The sequence below is a fragment of the Schistocerca serialis genome, chromosome 8 (genome assembly GCF_023864345.2).
Source record: "Schistocerca serialis cubense isolate TAMUIC-IGC-003099 chromosome 8, iqSchSeri2.2, whole genome shotgun sequence".
Taxonomy (NCBI): domain Eukaryota; kingdom Metazoa; phylum Arthropoda; class Insecta; order Orthoptera; family Acrididae; genus Schistocerca; species Schistocerca serialis.
The window spans coordinates 113,855,419-113,874,946 of NC_064645.1; the positions used below are offsets into that span (position 1 = coordinate 113,855,419).

Genomic DNA, 19,528 nt, shown 5'->3' on the forward strand with positions numbered 1-19,528 from the left:
TCATTAGGTGCACTCCACATATTGCTCCGGTTACCATACACGGCAAATTACCGCTAAATTTTTAATACCACTTCATACCGGCACGGCCCCGCTCTCTCTGCTGACGCACTGGTTTTCTATTAGTAGTCGTAGTCTGCAGCACAGCAGGAAGTCCGAACAACCCACGGCCGAGTAACGCCCGTGCTCTTCTACATCTACATCTACATCCATACTCCGCAAGCCACCTGACGGTGTATGGCGGAGGGTACCCTGAGTACCTCTATCGGTTCTCCCTTCTATTCCAGTCTCGTATTGTTCGTGGAAAGAAGGATTGTCGGTATGCATCTGTGTGGGCTCTAATCTCTCTGATTTTAACCTCATGGTCTCTTCGCGAGATATACGTAGGAGGGAGCAATATACTGCTTGACTCTTCAGTGAAGGTATGTTCTCGAAACTTTAACAAAAGCCCGTACCGAGCTACTGAGCGTCTCTCCTGCAGAGTCTTCCACTGGAGTTTATCTATCATCTCCGTAACGCTTTCGCGATTACTAAATGATCCCGCAACGAAGCGCACTGCTCTCCGTTGGATCTTCTCTGTCTCTTCTATCAACCCTATCTGGTACGGATCCCACACTGCTGAGCAGCATTCAAGCAGTGGGCGAACAAGCGTACTGTAACCTACTTCCTTTGTTTTCGGATTGCACTTCCTTAAGATTCTTCCAATGAATCTCCGTCTGGCATCTGCTTTACCGACGATCAACATTATATGATCATTCCATTTTAAATCACTCCTAATGCGTACTCCCAGATAATTTATGGAATTAACTGCTTCCAGTTGTTGACCTGCTATTTTGTAGCTAAATGATAAGGGATCTATCCTTCTATGTATTCGCAGCACATTACACTTGTCTACATTGAGATTCATTCGCCATTCCCTGCACCATGCGTCAATTCGCTGCAGATCCTCCTGCATTTCAGTACAATTTTCCATTGTTACAACCTCTCGATACACCACATCATCATCTGCAAAAAGCCTCAGTGAACTTCCGATGCTATCCACCAAGTCATTTACGTATATTGTGAATAGCAACGGTCCTATGACACTCCCCTGCGGCACACCTGAAATCACTCTCACTTCGGAAGACTTCTCTCCACTGAGAATGACATGCTGCGTTCTGTTATCTAGGAACTCCTCAATCCAATCACACAATTGGTCTGACAGTCCATATGCTCTTACTCTGTTCATTAAACGACTGTGGGGAACTGTATCGAACGCCTTGCGGAAGTCAAGAAACACGGCATCTACCTGTGAACCGGTGTTTATGGCCTTCTGAGTCTCGTGGACGAACAGCGCGAGCTGGGTTTCACATGACCGTCTTTTTCGAAACCCATGCTGATTCCTACAGAGTAGATTTCTAGTCTCAAGAAAAGTCATTATACTCGAACATAATACGTGTTCCAAAATTCTACAACTGATCGACGTTAGAGATATAGGTCTATAGTTCTGCACATCTGTTCGACGTCCCTTCTTGAAAACGGGGATGACCTGTGCCCTTTTCCATCCTTAGGAACGCTACGCTCTTCTAGAATCCTACGGTACACCGCGTACTCTGTGTAAAATTGAACTCGTATACCATCAGGTCCAGCGGCCTTTCCTCTTTCGAGCGATTTTAATTGATTCTCTATCCCTCTGTCGTCTATTTCGATATCTACCATTTTGTCATCTGTGCGACAATCTAGAGAAGGAACTAAAGTGCATTTACATCTGTACTCTGTAAGCCACATTATGGTGCGTGGAGGCGGTTGATTTGTGCACCATTGTCCCTTTCGCTATCGTGTGCCAGTAGCGATTGTTGCGTGGGAAGCAAGACAAAATTGTTGGTAAACCTCCGTTCGATCTCCAATCATTCTAATCTTGCTTTCATAACCTTTCCGCGAAGTATCTGTACAAGGAAGCAGTATATCGATTGATAGTTCTAGGAACGTGCCCTCGAGCAATTTTAACTTTTAACCAAATTGTAATGCAGAAGGCTCTCTTGTAACATAAGTAAATGAAGCTGAACTAGCAACTGTGTGGTGCTTTCGTGCTTACTAGCCGAACCTGTGGCTAAAAACGTTGTTGTTCATTGGGTCTTCTCTATTTCGTGCATCAAGTCTGTGGTGTCACCGCCAGACACCACAGTTGCTAGGTGGTAGCCTTTAAATCGGCCGCGGTCCGTTAGTATACGTCGGACCCGCGTGTCGCCACTGTCAGTGATTGCAGACCGAGCGCCGCCACACGGCAGGTCTAGAGACACTTCCTAGCACTCGCCCCAGTTGTACAGCCGACTTTGCTAGCGATGGTTCACTGACAAATTACGCTCTCATTTGCCGAGACGATAGTTAGCATAGCCTTCAGCTACGTCATTTGCTACGACCTAGCAAGGCGCCATTATCATTTGTTATTTATCTTGGGATGCATGTACAGTCAGACCGATGTTCACCAATTATGGATTAAAGTTAAGTATTCCAGCAGCTACGTACTTTTCTTGATAGTATAATTACTTTACCTGTTCCAGACCTCACGCCAGTCTGCGTGAGCTTAAACGCGTGCCTTTCGGCTATCTCCTAGTGGCGACCAACAATCGTCTTATCACACAACAATGGATCTATGGGTCTTTCTGCCTATGTAAGCCTAATACGTTTGTTTATGTCGAGGGTCAATGTCAATCTCTGCACCATTAGTGAATCATGCAATCATCTGCAGGCTTTCCTGCTATTTCGCTGCAGTTTTCCAGCGCTCTTCAATTTTACAAATATATATATATATATATATATATATATATATATAGAGAGAGAGAGAGAGAGAGAGGAAAGGCATACTCTGGCACATGAGAAGAATATGCAGTAGACAGAAAAACTAGGCCGCTCATGCAACAGACACAACATCCAGAATTACAAGCCGGCCGATGTGGCCGAGCGGTTCTAGACGCTTCGGTCTGGAACCACTTGACCACTACGGTCGCAGGTTCTAATCCTACCTCGAGCATGGATGTGTTGATTTCCTTAGGTTAGTTAGGTTTAAGTAGTTCTGAGTTCTAGGGGACTGATGACCTCAGATGTTAAGTCCCATAGTGCTCAGAGTAATTTGAACCAAAATTAAAATCATAGGAGAAATCTCAGGACCATTTGAGAATCACACAAGGATCGCTTTTATTCAACATGGTCTTGGACAAAATTATCACACTCAGTTAGGTTGGTTCGTTGATTTGGGGGAGGGGATCAAACGGCAGTTTCCTTGGTCCCGTCGGATTAGGGAAGGAAGACAGCCGTACCCTTTCGAAGGAACCATCTCGGCATTTGCATGAAGTGATTTAGGGAAATCGCAGAAAACATAAATCAGGATGGCCGGACGCGGGTGTGAACCGTCGTCCTCCCGAATGCGAGTCCAGTGTGCTAACCACTGCGCCACCTCGCTCGGTGGATTCAGTTAGGAAGAACATTTGCAGGTGACCTGGCAGTACTCAGCCAGAACAGACAAAAAGCACTCCAAGCATTGGAACAGTTACATGAAGTCGGTGCCAAAACAGGACCACAGATTAGTATGAGAAACTACGAGACAGAGATAAAAAGTGCAACAATACATCAACAATGCACGCAGAACACGGAAAGGTAAAAAGTGTGGAAAAATGGAAATATCTAGGGGAATCTACACAAAAAGGAAGATGAAATGAGATATGCAACACAGAAAGCACGGAGAAATTTCAGGAAGCGTACAAACTCGCACAGACGCAGTGCAGTAAAATAAACATATCTGGGCAGGCCAATCGTTCTACACATCAGAAACAATCGGAGCCTCAGGCAACACAGAGACAGGAGAAGCAGAACATGAACTCCTCAGAAAAAGTTTTGAACTGTTGTAGACGGATGAAATGACCAAGCAAAGAATTATACAAAAACACATATTCACGGGAATGATCAGGAACTGTCGACTTTCTGTGGGAATATAATGAACAACAGACACACAAAGAGGATTATCGATTTTTTATGTAGTAGACAGGTAGATAAAGAAAAAAGGTTTCAGTAATTAGAAGAAGACCTAAAACAAGTATGAATCAGTAGGGAAAATGATAAAAGAAAGAAACAATGTTGGTTGCTTGATTTGGGTGAGGGGACCAGACAGTGAGGTCATCGGTGTCATCGGATTAGGGAAGGACGGGGAAGGAAGTCGGCCGTGTCCTTTCGCAGGAACCATCCCGGCATTTGTATGAAGCAATTTAGGGAAATCATGGAAAACTTAAATCAGGATGGCCGGAAGCGGGTTTGAACCGTCGTCCTCCCGAATGAATGTCCAGTGTGCTAAGCACTGCGCCAGCTCTCTCGGTGAGACAAATTCAGAAACAAAATTATGAGCACGAAGTTTGAGGTAAAAGAAAGATGACGGGAAAAATATGGAAAGAACAAAGAAAACAGGTGGGAAGTCAAAAACTGAATAATAAAAGAAGAAGAAAATGGAACAACCATATAACATTCAATTTCAAACACTGCCCTAAGAGGGAAAATTTGTAACGATAACAGTAACATTGTGAAAAGCAATGTCCGTCCAACACTTCATCGTGGTAAGCCCGAAGTTGGTTTATGTCTTAAGATTTCTCTTTGTCAAGAATGACATGTTATTTTCTGTTTTCTAGAAGCCATTCGCAATGTGGAACACTTTACAGGAGTCACGGAGTTCGGCATCTACCTGTATATGGACGCACGTGTCTACTGCATTCTGGGTCTTGTGAACAAAGTGAGTTTTTTTTTATACGATTGTTTTCTTACGGAATCCATGTTGATTCCTGAATAGAGATTTTCGGCCTCAAGAAAGGTCGTATTCCGCAAGCGTAAACGTGTTCCAAAAATCTACAAAAAACTGACCTCAGCGATATACGCCTATGGTTGTACGTCTGTGTTCAACGATCTTTCACGAAATAACGAATGGTTGAAATGGCTCTGAGCACTATGGGACTTTACTTCTGAGGTCATCTGTCTCCTAGAACTTAGAACTACTTAAACCTAACTAACCTAAGGACATCACACACATCCCATCCCGAGGCAGGATTCGAACCTGCGACCGTAGTGGTAATGCGGTTCCAGACTGTAGCGCCTAGAACCGCTCGGCCACTCCAGCCGGCGAAATGACGAATGACCTTAGCATATTTTCAATTACTGTCCAACAAGCTACAGTACGTATCAGCTAGAAGAGATACAGTGTCTTCTTTCGTAATTGCTGACTAACTCCCCATATTCATAAGCACTTTACAAAGAAAATCATATTCTTTTCTACGAGGTCGGTCATGGTCACAAGTTGTTTGTACGGGTATGCTTAGTAATATCGTGTGTTGGTTAGAAGATACTAGTTGTAGGTCCTGCGAAGAGAACTTTATGATGATGAAACAGATGGTAATGAACAACCCACATGAGTGAAGATGGCGCGCGAGGAAGTAAATCGTCTCCGCCCGCATGCTTCTAGCTAGCGGAATATCGTCAGATACATAGCGGTTACTTACGGCGGACAAGTTTCCCCTGCAACTTTCTCTGCCCAGCTGTCTGCCACCCAGTCAGCTATTCCAATACGTTTACGCAATCGAGACGCTACAAACATTCAGACACGGCACACACCAACAGGCAATGACTCACCCACTAATACCAACTCTCTCTCTCTCTCTCTCTCTCTCTCTCTCTCTCTCCCTCCCTCTCTCTAACAAACACACACACACACAAACGCACACACAGCCAGCGCCACCGCTACGTGAAGACATACGTCGTCTGATAGAAAGAGGTAAACCACATTTAGTACGTTTAGTGCTCTGCAGCTTGCAGAAACTGTAAATGTGTCATAACTGGATTAATTGTTCGAGAAAAGTTGCTTTGAGCTTGTATTTTATTTGAACGGACAAGATGTGAGCGTTGCCTGTCATCAGTAGTATCTGTATTACGCAAAAGTCACATATTTCTTATAATAAGTTGCTTACAATGCATACTGTTATGTTATGCGTATGTGTTTTTTCACTTCATTGTGCTCCTGCTTTCCTTGTATGTGATGTTCTCTAGCGTGTTCCAATGGTTGGTTGGTTGTTTGGGGAAAGAGACCAGACAGCGAGGTCATCGGTCTCATCGGATTAGGGAAGGACGGGGAAGGAAGTCGGCCGTGCCCTTTGAAAGAAACCATCCCGGCATTTGCCTGGAGCGATTTAGGGAAATCACGGGAAACCTAAATCAGGATGGCCGGACGCGGGATTGAACCGTCGTCCTCCCGAATGTGATTCCAGTGTCTTACCACTGCGCCACCTCGCTCAGTCTGTGTTCCAATGAAAATATTTCGTAACGTTCACGTAATAATATGATTCCATGATCTATACGTACTTATATGTAAAAAGCGTAAGGATTTTTTACCATTAAAAAGCATTCAATCCAAGCGCGCACAAAATATTTATTTATTCAAGACAACCGATTTCAACAGCCTTAGCTGTCATCTTCGGATCTTAAGCATTTTTTGTAGTAAAACGTGTTCATCTTACGCTGACCTCATCCACAAAATGCATGTACAAGAGGTCAGCGTAAAATGAACATGTTTTACTAAAAAAAAAAATGTTTAGAACCCGAAGATGACAGCTAAGATTGTTGAAACAGGTTGTCTTGAACAAAAAATATGTTGTGTGATCTTGGCTTTTGAATAGTTTTTAACAACTAAAACAGATCGCTCTTCAGCACTCTCATAATGAGAAAATTCTACTATTTTACGAAATATTGCAGTTGTCATTGACAGTTTCTGTACATACGAATATTATTTTTAACATACATAATTAAATATACATAATGCTACTTGTAATTTGTAACATCTCTGTTAGCATAAGAAGGAAATGTGTTTACGTAAAAGCATACTAGCAAAATTTTCAATTTTTAGGTAGCCCTGTACGTTTAAAATAATGACAGGATGTCTTGTTATATATGTGAAAATTTCTATTTCTCCCAAGATATTTAGTAAGCTATCTTTTTCGGAATATGTACGACTGATAGGCATTTTTTCATGTCACTAGCTATGTGGTTTTGTTCTTTCAATACTGTATTAAAGTGCCAGTTAGGTTCAGATGTTCTTTAAACCGTGCTTTGAAATTTCGTCCAGTTTTTCGTACGAAAAATTTTCTAACAGTTCTCGTTGTTTCCCCTACAAACACCTAAATGAGAAAATTTGCGCTGTTGTTCTATGTTACAACAAATGTGTGATCGCGATGTGTTCTGCGTTCTCAAGCCTATTTTTACGTTGCTTTTCTGGACTGAAAGTCTCGTTTTACCTGAATTTTTTCCCTGATTTGGGTATGACAGTAAAATGCTTATGTTTTCTATTATCTGTCCTTGTTAATGAACTGAAAATTCACATATGTACAAAACCCATCAATATATGTTGTAAGTAACTTACTATAAGAAGTGTCTTTCCTGTAATACAGATATTGCTGATGACGGAGAGCGCCCGAAACATCCCCGGTGGAATAAAATATTACCACAAAGTAGCCATCGTCGAAAAATTAATTAATAACATGACAATTTACAGTAGAATTATAGCACCCAAAAGGGGAGGAAAAAGCGAGATGAAACTTCACGGGTTAAGAGGGTATATGATGTTACTCCAGTGATTACAATATCGACTCAGATTTACCAAGAACTTACCAGTATAAGACCGCTTATCACTATGACGTTGCACCCCGTCTGGCCTGGATATACGCACTGATTCGGTTGGGAAGGGTGTCTTAAAGCCGTTGTATCCCCTACAGGCCCACGACTGTTGTAACTGGTCCTCGATATCCTTGATACGGATGGATGAAGACGACATCCGAACTTGTACCGTACGTGTTCTATCAGGGAGAGAGATATGGACATCTTGAGGGACACGGGAGTACCTCAACATCACGCGGACAGATCGCAGAGACATGTCACATGCGGGATGGGCATTGTCTTGTTCAAAAATGGCACCATGATACTAAGCTTTGTCTTGTTGAAAAATGGCACCACGACACTGTTTAAATAAGAGATAAGGACACAGACTGCCACATTCGAAAGCCCCGCAAATTTGGATACTACACTTTCGAACTGTGGGGGGTGCTGATGATTCTGAGGCACGATGGTACACTTCCCCTTCATAGAAATCCCTTAACATCTGATAACATTCACACACCTTATATACGCTGCCAGGTACTACATAACGCCAGTGCATTTTGGATGCCGCTTTACCTGACCCAGTGATATTACACACCCGCCGATAGCGTGTACACGTACCAGGTTACATTGACACCAGACCGTGTTTTCCGGGGGCTGCAGATATTTTGTCAGGCAATGTAGTAACATCCAGAGTTACACACCACCAGTTTAGCCAACGCTGTCTCCGGTAAACGACACATTAGAACGCCGACAGTCGTACCAGATGTATCTCAGTAGACATTATTCACAAGAATCGCTACTCCGAGATTCACAGAGAACTTCAGTAAATTTATCAATGGGTAGGAACGGTAAATTATTTATATACTTGATGAACCTTCCGAAAACATTCTACAGGCAGTCAAATGAGTATTTGAAATGCGACGTCTTGATATATTCATTCTAATTCAAATTAAGATTATTCAATAAAGATAAATGTTTGTAGAACAAGTTAAATGAATACAATCTATTTCTTGTATTAGTTGTAATAACCTATCGCTTTCTATGTTTCATTTCCGATAACTTCTAAATTTCAAAGAGTCGATACGGTATAGGAAAACTATTCGGCTGAAGTGGCCTTACAGTCTTTCTTGATATCAACTGAAAGTATACGCTTGTGTCACTGGAACAGTGGAGGAAGAGTCCCAGAAATCCAGAACCGTCCACGTAAGCATTTTGTAGTCCAATATGAAGTAATCGATTCCAGCTTGTTTGATTCCAATTTCTTCCGTTTTTTTTTTTTTTTTCAAAATAAAAGTGACACAGTGGTGGCGCAGTGCATTGCCTGGGATGGAGTGAAATAGTCCCACACAGAGGCCCAGAGTGTTTTTGAGGACATTTATTAACTTCGGCAAAACTGACGTCCCTGACAATTACACAATATCATCTTCATCATTCATCCCCATTACGGTCGGAGGAAGGCAATGGCAAACCACTTCCACTACGACCTTGCCTAGTACAGCAGTGCGGGTCTTCCGCCTCGTCCCCTACGCTCCTCGGAGTATGGGACCTCCTCATTCTCCCTTAATCGCTGACTGGGCGCACGATCCCCTGTACACCGTTAGAGCTATGCTGACGTTTCAGTCGTCACCAGAGTCCGGTGACGTCTCTGATTATGTTGACAGCCGCCTTACAGTTCTCAGCAGCACATTTGATGTGTGTTCTTCATGTTAGCTTCTGATCGATTAGGAATCCCACACAGGTGACAGCTGTCTTCTGAGAGAAGAGGCACGTACCGAGTACATTGTCGTATGAACTTGTGTTACTTCAGAAAATTTGTGCCAGACTGGAATTCTAACAGCGGTTTCGGCTTATTGTGAGCACTAGACATAACTGTTTAGCGATCTGAGCACGTCTTCAAGCCTGACTTAAGCGTTTATTGACACAGATGTTCCACCTACCACCGTATGGTCCCCTACTTGGTAACTGCGAATGAAAGCATTGGACCATTAGAATTGGTGGACGACTGCGGCTTACCCTAGTACGAAGCATGTACAGCTGAACTCAAAATAAATATAGCCTAGGGGCTATAGATTTTTAATGCATGACGATACATCGAGAAGAATTACAGAGGACGCAAAAAAATGAAATTAAATATGTTTTTCGTCTTTTCTTGGAGTTCTGTATAACTTATCTGATACGAGGATCCCGCATATCCAAGATGTTACTACAGGCGGGTGTAAAACAACGGAAAATACTGAACGCGAAAATGAAGATTTTGTCCTGTCTGACTACCCCCTGAAGCAGATCTTAGGATCTCATAATGGTGCTCAAAATGGTTCAAATGGCTCTGAGCACTATGGGACTTAACTTCTGAGTTCACCAGTCTCCTAGTTAGTTAGGTTTAAGTAGTTCTAAGTTCTCGGAGACTGATGATGGTTCAAATAGCTCTGAGCACTATGGGACTTAACTTCTGAGTTCACCAGTCTCCTAGAACTTAGAACTACTTAAACCTAACTAACCTATGGACATCACACACATCCATGCCCGAGGCAGGATTCGAACCTGCGACCGTAGCGGGTCGTGCGGTTCCAGACTGTAGCGCCTAGAATCGCTCGGCCATTCCGGCCGGCGGGGACTGATGACCTCAGATGTTAAGTTCCATAGTGCTCAGAGCCATTTGAACCATTTTTAATGGTGATTTTATCTCCTACTTATTGATCTTTAACATATAAACTACAACATAAACATAAATGAAGGATTAGGGGAACTAGTAACTACAAAATGATAAATGGTGTTGTTCCTTATACATTTATTGTAGATTAAAACTGCTTTATATATTACAAATGTTTATACATCAATGTTCAATGGACACAAAGAGATACAAATAAATTTCCCAACTAATCTGATTGACCAGTTACCCAAATCTGCTCCTCTTTATGGCTTCGCGATCTAATATAAACAATGCGAGATGACTGACATCATACACATACCAAACATTAGAAGACACTACTTTAAAAGTTGATCTACAGTGGTGAGCAACTTCAGTGGAAATAAAATTTACGTGATCACAGCTGTTTAGCTTTATAGCCCTAAGAAGCTCAAGCAATTAGCAACATCGTCGTATGTACTGCGTCCGGTGATGGTTCTCGTACGCGTCTGCGACGACGGAAGAACTCCTGCCACAAAATATAAAGAAAGCCTCATCCAAACACTAGGACGGTAGAAGACGGTCCTCTGACTAGCATAATTTAATATTGTCTTCTCCTCTCTGTGTTCTACAGACGAGCAACGCAAACTCCCAGCCACAAGGACAGCTTTCAGATAAAGTCTCAGTGTGAGTATAGGCAGAAGAAGTGCTGTCAATCACTGAACGCTGCATACTCAGTGACGAGTCCCTACCCGGAGGCGAAATCCAGAATCGTATAAGTTAGCAACAATACAGTGCCTAACCGTTCTAACTATAAAATCTTCTGAGAGCAAAGACAGAAAGTCCAGCTGTAACAACAAAGCAGATACTGAGCAACCATCAGACACAAGCACTCGAAACGGAAGACAACTTTCCCTCCACCGTTGGCTTCCCAGCAAAGCTCGGCTCCTCTCCCTCGTAACTGCAGAAGGCAAATCATATTCTCGAAACCACGGAATATTCTATCTCTCTACAGATTCTTCTGAACGCCGACCAACCATATTTTGGGCTTTTGTCGTCCAACGCGGAAAGTTTGCGAGGAAATACCTATACCAGTTAATTAGGAATTCATACAATAGTATGCTTCTCAGAGTAAAAATCCTCGGAAGCAAACCAGCCTGTGTGATTTCTGAGGTAACGCTTCCTCGTTCCTGTCTGCTGCGTCCAAGATTTTCAGAGTTTCTGAAATATTATCCGGTTATCCTTTCGGTCCGATACAAAACCGGCCGCCGCCGCTGCATTGTGCTTCAGCGCTCAGGTGCCCCGACCGTCCATCTTGGCTACTTCCTATGTTAAGCAGGACCAACACATCTGTGTGGGCTTTTCCACCCTCGGCTTGAGTTACCCCTACCGTTTCATTTCCACTGGCGTTCCAACATCTACTAGTAAGGGCAATCAGTCATTGCGCCGTTTTGATAATAAAGACACTCTGTCACCTTTCATGCAATACACGTTAGCAAATGGTTCAAATGGCTCTGAGCACTATGGGACTTAACTGCTGAGGTCATCAGTCCCCTAGAACTTAGAACTACTTAAACCTAACCAACCTAAGGACATCACACACATCCATGCCCGAGGCAGGATTCGAACCTGCGACCGTAGCGGTCGCGCGGTTCCAGACTGTAGCGCCTAGAACCGCTTGGCCACTCCGGCCGGCACGCGTTAACAACTGTTTACAAGACGTACGTGACAATGTCAGTCTTCTTTAAACGTTCATATATACGATGTACAACCTATCAAATGATACCTAATCCCGGTTGCAAATCACGGAAAAGTATGTAGATGAGTGCTTGCAAGGTGCGAAATTATAGCCACCTTACACGTAATCCTGAAGACAGCAATGGCAGATAAATGCCCCCATATGTGTCGCAAAGTTAGCTTAATAACTCATGCATCAAAAACCAGACCAAAAGTAACACATAAGAAGGGAAAAGGAAATTTAGAAGCTGTTAGATAGCTATTGGAAACATGGACGCGCCAGACATGCATTTCTGCCCGGCGCTTGATAAACAGAGAAAGACTTACGAAAATTAAAACACGTTCTACATGCTCATAGCATTAGTCGAACTACAAAAAGCGTTTGGATGTGTAAAACGGTGCAAGGTATTCGAAGATCTGAGAAAAATACTTGTAAACTACAGGAAAAGACGGATAATACATAATATGTACAAGAACCAACAGGGGGCAAGAATAAATTGCTCGGATTAAAAACAGTACAAGATAGGTATGTAGTCCGCCTCCCCAGCTCTCACTGAAGAAGCAATGACGGCAATCAAAGAGACGTTCAAGAGTGGGAGTACATTTCTCTGTGACACGATATCAATGGTAAGATTCGAAGATGATTCTGCTATTTTCAGTCAAAGTGAAGAATAATTACAGGGCCAGTTGAATGGAATGAACACCATAATGGGGACAGAACCGAAAAAATACGAAAATAATTAGGAGAAGCAGAAATTAGATGGAAGATAAACTTAAGATCAAAATTGGTGACTACAAATTTAATATATTCTGCTATCTGGAAGCATAACAGCAGATTGCGGCCGAAGCAGATAGGGCACAAAAATCCGATTAACGCGAACGAAGAGGGTATTCCTGGTCAAGAGAAGATTGTTAGTATCAAATGTCGCATTTAATCTAGGGAAGCAATTTCTGAGAATGTACTTTTCCAACATATCACTGTATGGCAGTGAATCACGGGCTGAGGGAAAACTGGGAAGGAAAAGAATGAAAGCGTTTGAGATATGATATTAACCAGGATTTTGAAAAAATTGTTGAGTGATAACTAATGAGAGGGTTACTCACAGAATCAGAGAAAAAAGAAACTACTAAACACACCGAAAAAGAAAAGGGACATTATGATAAGACATGTGTAAAGATATCAAGGAATAACTTCCTTGGTACTAGAGGGAGCTGGAAAAGGTAGAAACTGTAGAGGAAAAGAGAGGCTGGAATGTATTGTGCACGTAAGATGTAAGTGCTTCTTCGAGATGAAGAGGTTCCTACAAGAGATGAATTCGTGAACCGAAACAGTCAGAAGACCGACGAATAAAATAATATGCACTGAAGAGCCAAAGAAACTGCTATAGGAACGTAATACAGACACATGTCGGCAACGCCTGTATAAAGTGACAAGTGTTTGGCGCAGTTGTTAGATCGGTTACTGCTGCTACAATGGCAGTTTAACAAGATTTAAGTGAGTTTGAATGTGGTGTTATAGTCGGTGGATGAGCGATGGAACACAGCATCTCCGAGATAGCGATGGGGATTTTCCCATATGACCGTTTCACGAGTGCACCGGGAATATCAGGAATCCGTTCGCCTGCTTAACCGAGTCGGCCGGTACGGTATCTCACCGTGTTCGGTCAGAGGGTTACCTGCCTTCTGTCATAAAAAAGAACTGAGTTAACGGATCAAGTATGAACCTGAACAGGTGGCACGGGACGTCCGCCCCGAACAAATGTAACGAACAAAATGAGATCATAAACAAAAGTGGTAACGTCCTTGCCTCCTATGTAGCACGGGTTCGATTCCCGGACGGGTTGGAGACATTCTCCGCTAGTGGACTGGTTGTTGTGTTGTCCTCATCATCATTTCACTCTCATCACCGGCATGCAAGTCACCCAATGTGGCGTCGACTGAAATAAGACTTGCACTCGGTGGCCGAACTTCCCCGGTGAGGACTCCCGCCAACAATGCAATTCGATCATTTCATTTGTTATCAGGAATCCGGTGAAACATCAAATCTCAGACATCGCTGCGGCCGGAAAAAGACCCTGCAAGAACGGGATCAACAACGACTGAAGAGAATCGTTCAATGTGACAGAAGTGCAACCCTTCCGCAAATTGCTGCAGATTTCAATTCTGGACCATCAGCAAGTGTGAGCGTGCGAACCATTCGACGAAACATAATCGATATGAGCTTTCGGAGCCGAAGGCCTACTCGTGTGCCCTTGATTACTGCACGAAACAAAGCTTTACGCCTCGCCGGGGCCGTCAACACCGACATTGGACCGTTGATGACTGGAAACATGTTGCCTAGTCGGACGAGTCTCGTATCAAATTGTAGCGAGTGGACGGACGTGTACGGGTATGGAGCGGACCTCATTAATCCATGGACCTTGCATGTCAGCAAAGTACTGTTGAAGCTGGTACAGGTTCTGCAATGGTGTGGGGCGTGTGCAGTTGGTGTTATGGGACCACTGATATGTCTAGATACGACTCTGACAGGTGATACGTAAGTAAGCATCCTGTTTAATCACCTGCATCCATTCATACAAGAAGATGGTATCTATTCTTTCGGATATGTCCGAAGGAACAGATACCATCGGTGACCATGCAGCTCTCTTAGAATAAAATGATAATTAAATCAAGGCCCTAAGTCGCCGACAGGCGTTGATGTACATCAATGGGGACAGTTGAAAATGTGTGCCCCGACCGGGACTCGTACCCGGGATTTCCTGCTTACATGACCGACGCTCTATCCATCTGAGCCACCGAGGGCACAGAGGATAGTGCAACTGCAGGGATTTATCCCTTGAACGCTCCCCGTGAGGCCCACATTTCCAACTTAATGTCCACACACTACATTCGCAGTGCCCCTGTCCATTACACTCATTACTCGCGGCATACAATCTTACCAAGTCCTGCAACAGTTCGGGCAATGCGTGTGCATCGGCACAGAAGAAGAAGGTCAATGGCTCGTTAGCATTAACTATATAAAGATGATATGTTACGGGACTCGGTAAGATTGTCTGCAGAGAGTAATGAGTGTAATGGGCAGGGACACTACGAATATACTGTGTGCACATTAAGTTGGGAATGTGGGTCTCACGGGGACCGTGCAAGGGATAAATCCCCGCAGTCGCACTATCGTCTGTGCCCTCGGTGGCTCAGATGGATAGAGCGTTTGCCTTGTGAGCGGTAGATCCTGGGTTCGAGTCCCAGTCGGGGCACACATTTTCAGCTGTCGGCAGCTTAGGGTCTTGATTTAATTATCATTGCAGCCATTCATATCCATTGCACATTCCGACGGACTTGGGTAATTCCAATAGGACAACGTGACACCCCACACGTCCAGAATTGCTACACAGTGATTCCAGGAACACTCTTCTGAGTTTAAACAATTCCTTTGGCAACCCAGTTCCCCAGGCATGAATATTATTAAGCATATCTAAAATGCCTTGCAACGTTCTATTCGGAAGAGATGTCCTGCCCCTCGTACTCTCACGGATTTATGGACAGCCCTGCAGGATTCACGGTGTCAGTTCCCTCCAGCACTACTTCAGACATTGGTCGAGTCCATGCCACGTCGTGCTGCGGCACTTCTGCGTGCTCGCGGGGGCCCTACACGATATTAGGCGGGTGTACCCTTTTTTTTCCTCTTCAGTGTGTATTACCCTTGTTCACATAGATCTAAGCGATAATACAGGGTTATTACAAATGATTGAAGCGATTTCACAGCACTACAATAAATTTATTATTTGAGATATTTTCACAATGCTCTTCACACACATACAAAAACTCAAAAAGTTTTTTTAGGCATTCACCAATGTTCGATATGTGCCCCTTTAGTGATTCGGCAGACATCAAGCCGATAATCAAGTTCCTCCCACACTCGGCGCAGCATGTCCCCATCAATGAGTTCGAAAGCATCGTCGATGCGAGCTCGCAGTTCTGGCACGTTTCTTGGTAGAGGAGGTTTAAACACTGAATCTTCCACATAACCTCACAGAAAGAAATCGCATGGGGTTAAGTCGGGAGAGCGTGGAGGCCATGACATGAATTGCTGATCATGATCTCCACCACGACCGATCCATCGGTTTTCCAATCTCCTGTTTAAGAAATGCCGAACATCATCATGGAAGTGCGGTGGAGCACCATCCTGTTGAGAGATGAAGTCGGCGCTGTCGGTCTCCAGTTGTGGCATGAGCCAATTTTCCAGCATGTCCAGATAAACGTGTCCTGTAACGTTTTTTTCGCAGAAGAAAAAGGGACCGTAAACTTTAAACCGTGAGATTGCACAAAACACGTTAACTTTTAGTGAATTGCGAATTTGCTGCACAAATGCGTGATGATTCTCTACCGCCCAGATTCTCACATTGTGTCTGTTCACATCACCATTAAGAAAAAATGTTGCTTCATCACTGAAAACAAGTTTCGCACTGGACGCATCCTCTTCCATGAGCTGTTGCAACCGCGCCGAAAATTCAAAGCGTTTGACTTTGTCATCGGGTGTCAGGGCTTGTAGCAATTGTAAACGGTAAGGCTTCTGCATTAGCCTTTTCCGTAAGATTTTCCAAACCGTCGGCTGTGGTACGTTTAGCTCCCTGCTTGCTTTATTCGTCGACTTCCGCGGGCTACGCGTGAAACTTGCCCGCACGCGTTCAACCGTTTCTTCGCTCACTGCAGGCCGACCCGTTGATTTCCCCTTACAGAGGCATCCAGAAGCTTTAAACTGCGCATACCATCGCCGAATGGAGTTAGCAGTTGGTGGATCTTTGTAGAACTTGGTCCTGAAGTGTCGTTGCACTGTTATGACTGGCTGATGTGAGTGCATTTCAAGCACGACATACGCTTTCTCGGTTCCTGTCGCCATTTTGTCTCACTGCGCTCTCGAGCGCTCTGGCGGCAGAAACCTGAAGTGCGGCTTCAGCCGAACAAAACTTTATGAGTTTTTCTACGTATCTGCAGTGTGTCGTGACCATATGTCAATGAATGGAGCTACAGTGAATTTATGAAATCGCTTCAATCATTTGTAATAGCCCTGTACATTTTACCCCATGCTTCGTGAAGCATAAGTGTAGCCAAAAGGGCGTTAGAATTGAGCGTTTTGAGTTCTGTAGGTCGGGAAAGGTATCACATACCCAACGTCTGTCACATAACCGTGTAAAAAAATTCGTATGTGCCAGGTTCGTAGATCAAAGTGGCCCAGAGCAGAAAACAGCGTTTCCACGCTCACTACGACTGATCCAATTGTTTGAAGGATACTGATTTCAAAACGTGCGGATCGTCATACCACGACGTGGGCTCCTTCATCTTTCGAAAAGATGTAATCCGTGAAGCCTACGTCACGTTTTGGCACCAGCCATTGATCCCGTATGTCCAAGTTAGTGTTTGTTGAGACATTTAGTTCAACGTACGTAAATGGACTGTACAGTTTTTGTGCTCCTATCGCTCAACACACATTAACATTCGGTGTGTCGTATTGATGTCCAGTTGCACTCACAGGCTTTTCTGTAAACAAGATGAAAAGTTATACCGGTTACCTTTGCTGCTCAAGTGGCAGGTTCCTTCATTACACGTACCACGAATTTTTCTTTCCCCATAGCATCCAGCACAGCCGTAGCCTAAGTTTTACGTTTAACCCTGTTCCTGTTTCACTTTCTGTAATTTTTTAATTATATGTCGCTGGCATTTGTGAATGTTGTTTGGATTTGGAGGTGTTTAAGTACGTGCGTTGCCAAGGAAATCCATTCCACACTTCGACGTCAGAGTGACACAAACTCAAATACACAGAATGATATCTGCACAGAATCCGCCAGCTTGAAGAAACTCTTGTCGTGTACCTTACTGCGCATGCGACTGCTCTCAACTCACGCCGGCCGTGGTGGCCGAGCGGTTCTAGGCGCTACAGTCTGGAACCGCGCGACCGCAACGATCGCAGGTTCGAATCCTGCCTCGGGTATGGGTGTGTGTGATGTCCTTAGGTTAGTTAGGTTTAAGCAGTTCTAAGTTCTAGGGTACTGATGACCTCAGAAGAAGTTAAGTCCCATAGTGCTCAGAGCCATTTTCTCAACTCACTGTCATTACTTAACGACCGAAACTCTGAACTTCATTTTATATTTTCTGCAATTCTTATCATGAAATAGTTATGGCCGTTTGCATTCTCTACATTAATTTTGAATTGTTCTATGAAGAAATGAATTAAACTTAGTCAAATGAAATAAAGGAGTAGATGAATATAAAAATACTGAAGACTTAATAACAAGAAATGATGTCAATGTGAACCAAGCTAGTTGCTGCGGCAAATGATACGTTTTGATCTGACACAATGAAAAGCAAACAAATTCTTGCCTCATTTCAGTCCCATCTTAGATTTCGCTACTTTCCAAGGCTCTTTGTGGAGTTTGCTAAACAGTATTTTATTAAATTTTACTTATTTATGTCGAAAAATAACACTGTTGATTCAATGTAGAAATCGCGAAAGATCTCGCGCGCCGTAATTCTTCTAGGATATTTTTATTTACCCAAGATATCTTGAGCACTTGTAACTCACGCCTGACACGCCGTTCTTGTAAAATAGCATAAAGGGAAAAGTGAAACTCTAATTACTTCTGGTATCGACCGGGAATAACGAGGCTTCTTGCTCGACACAAATACCTTCAGCGCGACGTCGGAGCGACTGCAGGGGAGACAAAGAGAAGTACGGCGCACTTTGAAGCTGGATATTACAAAACGGATTATCCGAAACGCTGCTGGCAGGAACAACGCTATTAATGAAACGCAAACTTCTTATTCCTGCTGGCGATGTTTTTAACGATTACGTACCGTTCTGTTTCACGCAAAGATTTGTGCGGAGAAGTTTCGTTGTAGCGTAATACCTTTTAAAATCTGTGATTGCTATTACCACATGGATAGGTCGTGTGAACGTAATTCCACTGATTAGGTGCACTATTTGCGACAGACAAATACATGGACCATAGGCGTCGATTACAGGTATGCTCGGTCGCTAAAGCAACCACAAAATTTGCGTGGGTATGAATTAAAAAAAAAAAAAGTGGTATCCAACCGGCGCTATAAAGGTTTGGTTCTTGACCGTAATTAAAATCCACTCACTCATAGTATTCCTGGGCTGTTGGCTTTAATAATGCAACGCTGTAAAAAGGTTATCTTAAAACAAACGGCTAATTGAATCCATAGGAATTAAAATCCACGTTGAGATATAAGTGAAGTGACCGTTTTCTAAAAAGTTCGAATATTAAGGGAGTAAAAACTTAAACCCCTCCGGAACAGGCTATCAAGGCCCAACGGCACCGACCACAGGCGTCACTGGACGCGGATTGGAGGTGCATGTGGTCAGCACACCGCTCTCCCGGTCGTATGTCAGTTTCCGAGACCGAAGAATATTAAGGGAATGCCGTTTGTTAAAACAATAATGTAAACTGAAGGCGGTAATCTTTAATTATTATTATTGTATTAAGTAGAAGA

At 43.5% G+C, this 19,528-nt stretch overlaps 1 non-coding gene across 1 annotated transcript; it reads left to right on the plus strand.

The window, feature by feature from the left end:
* Nucleotides 1-15,198: 15,198 nt before the first annotated feature.
* Trnat-ugu (transfer RNA threonine (anticodon UGU)) lies at nt 15,199-15,273 on the plus strand. The gene has a single exon. It is a non-coding gene; the product is annotated as a tRNA-Thr (tRNA).
* Nucleotides 15,274-19,528: the final 4,255 nt, after the last annotated feature.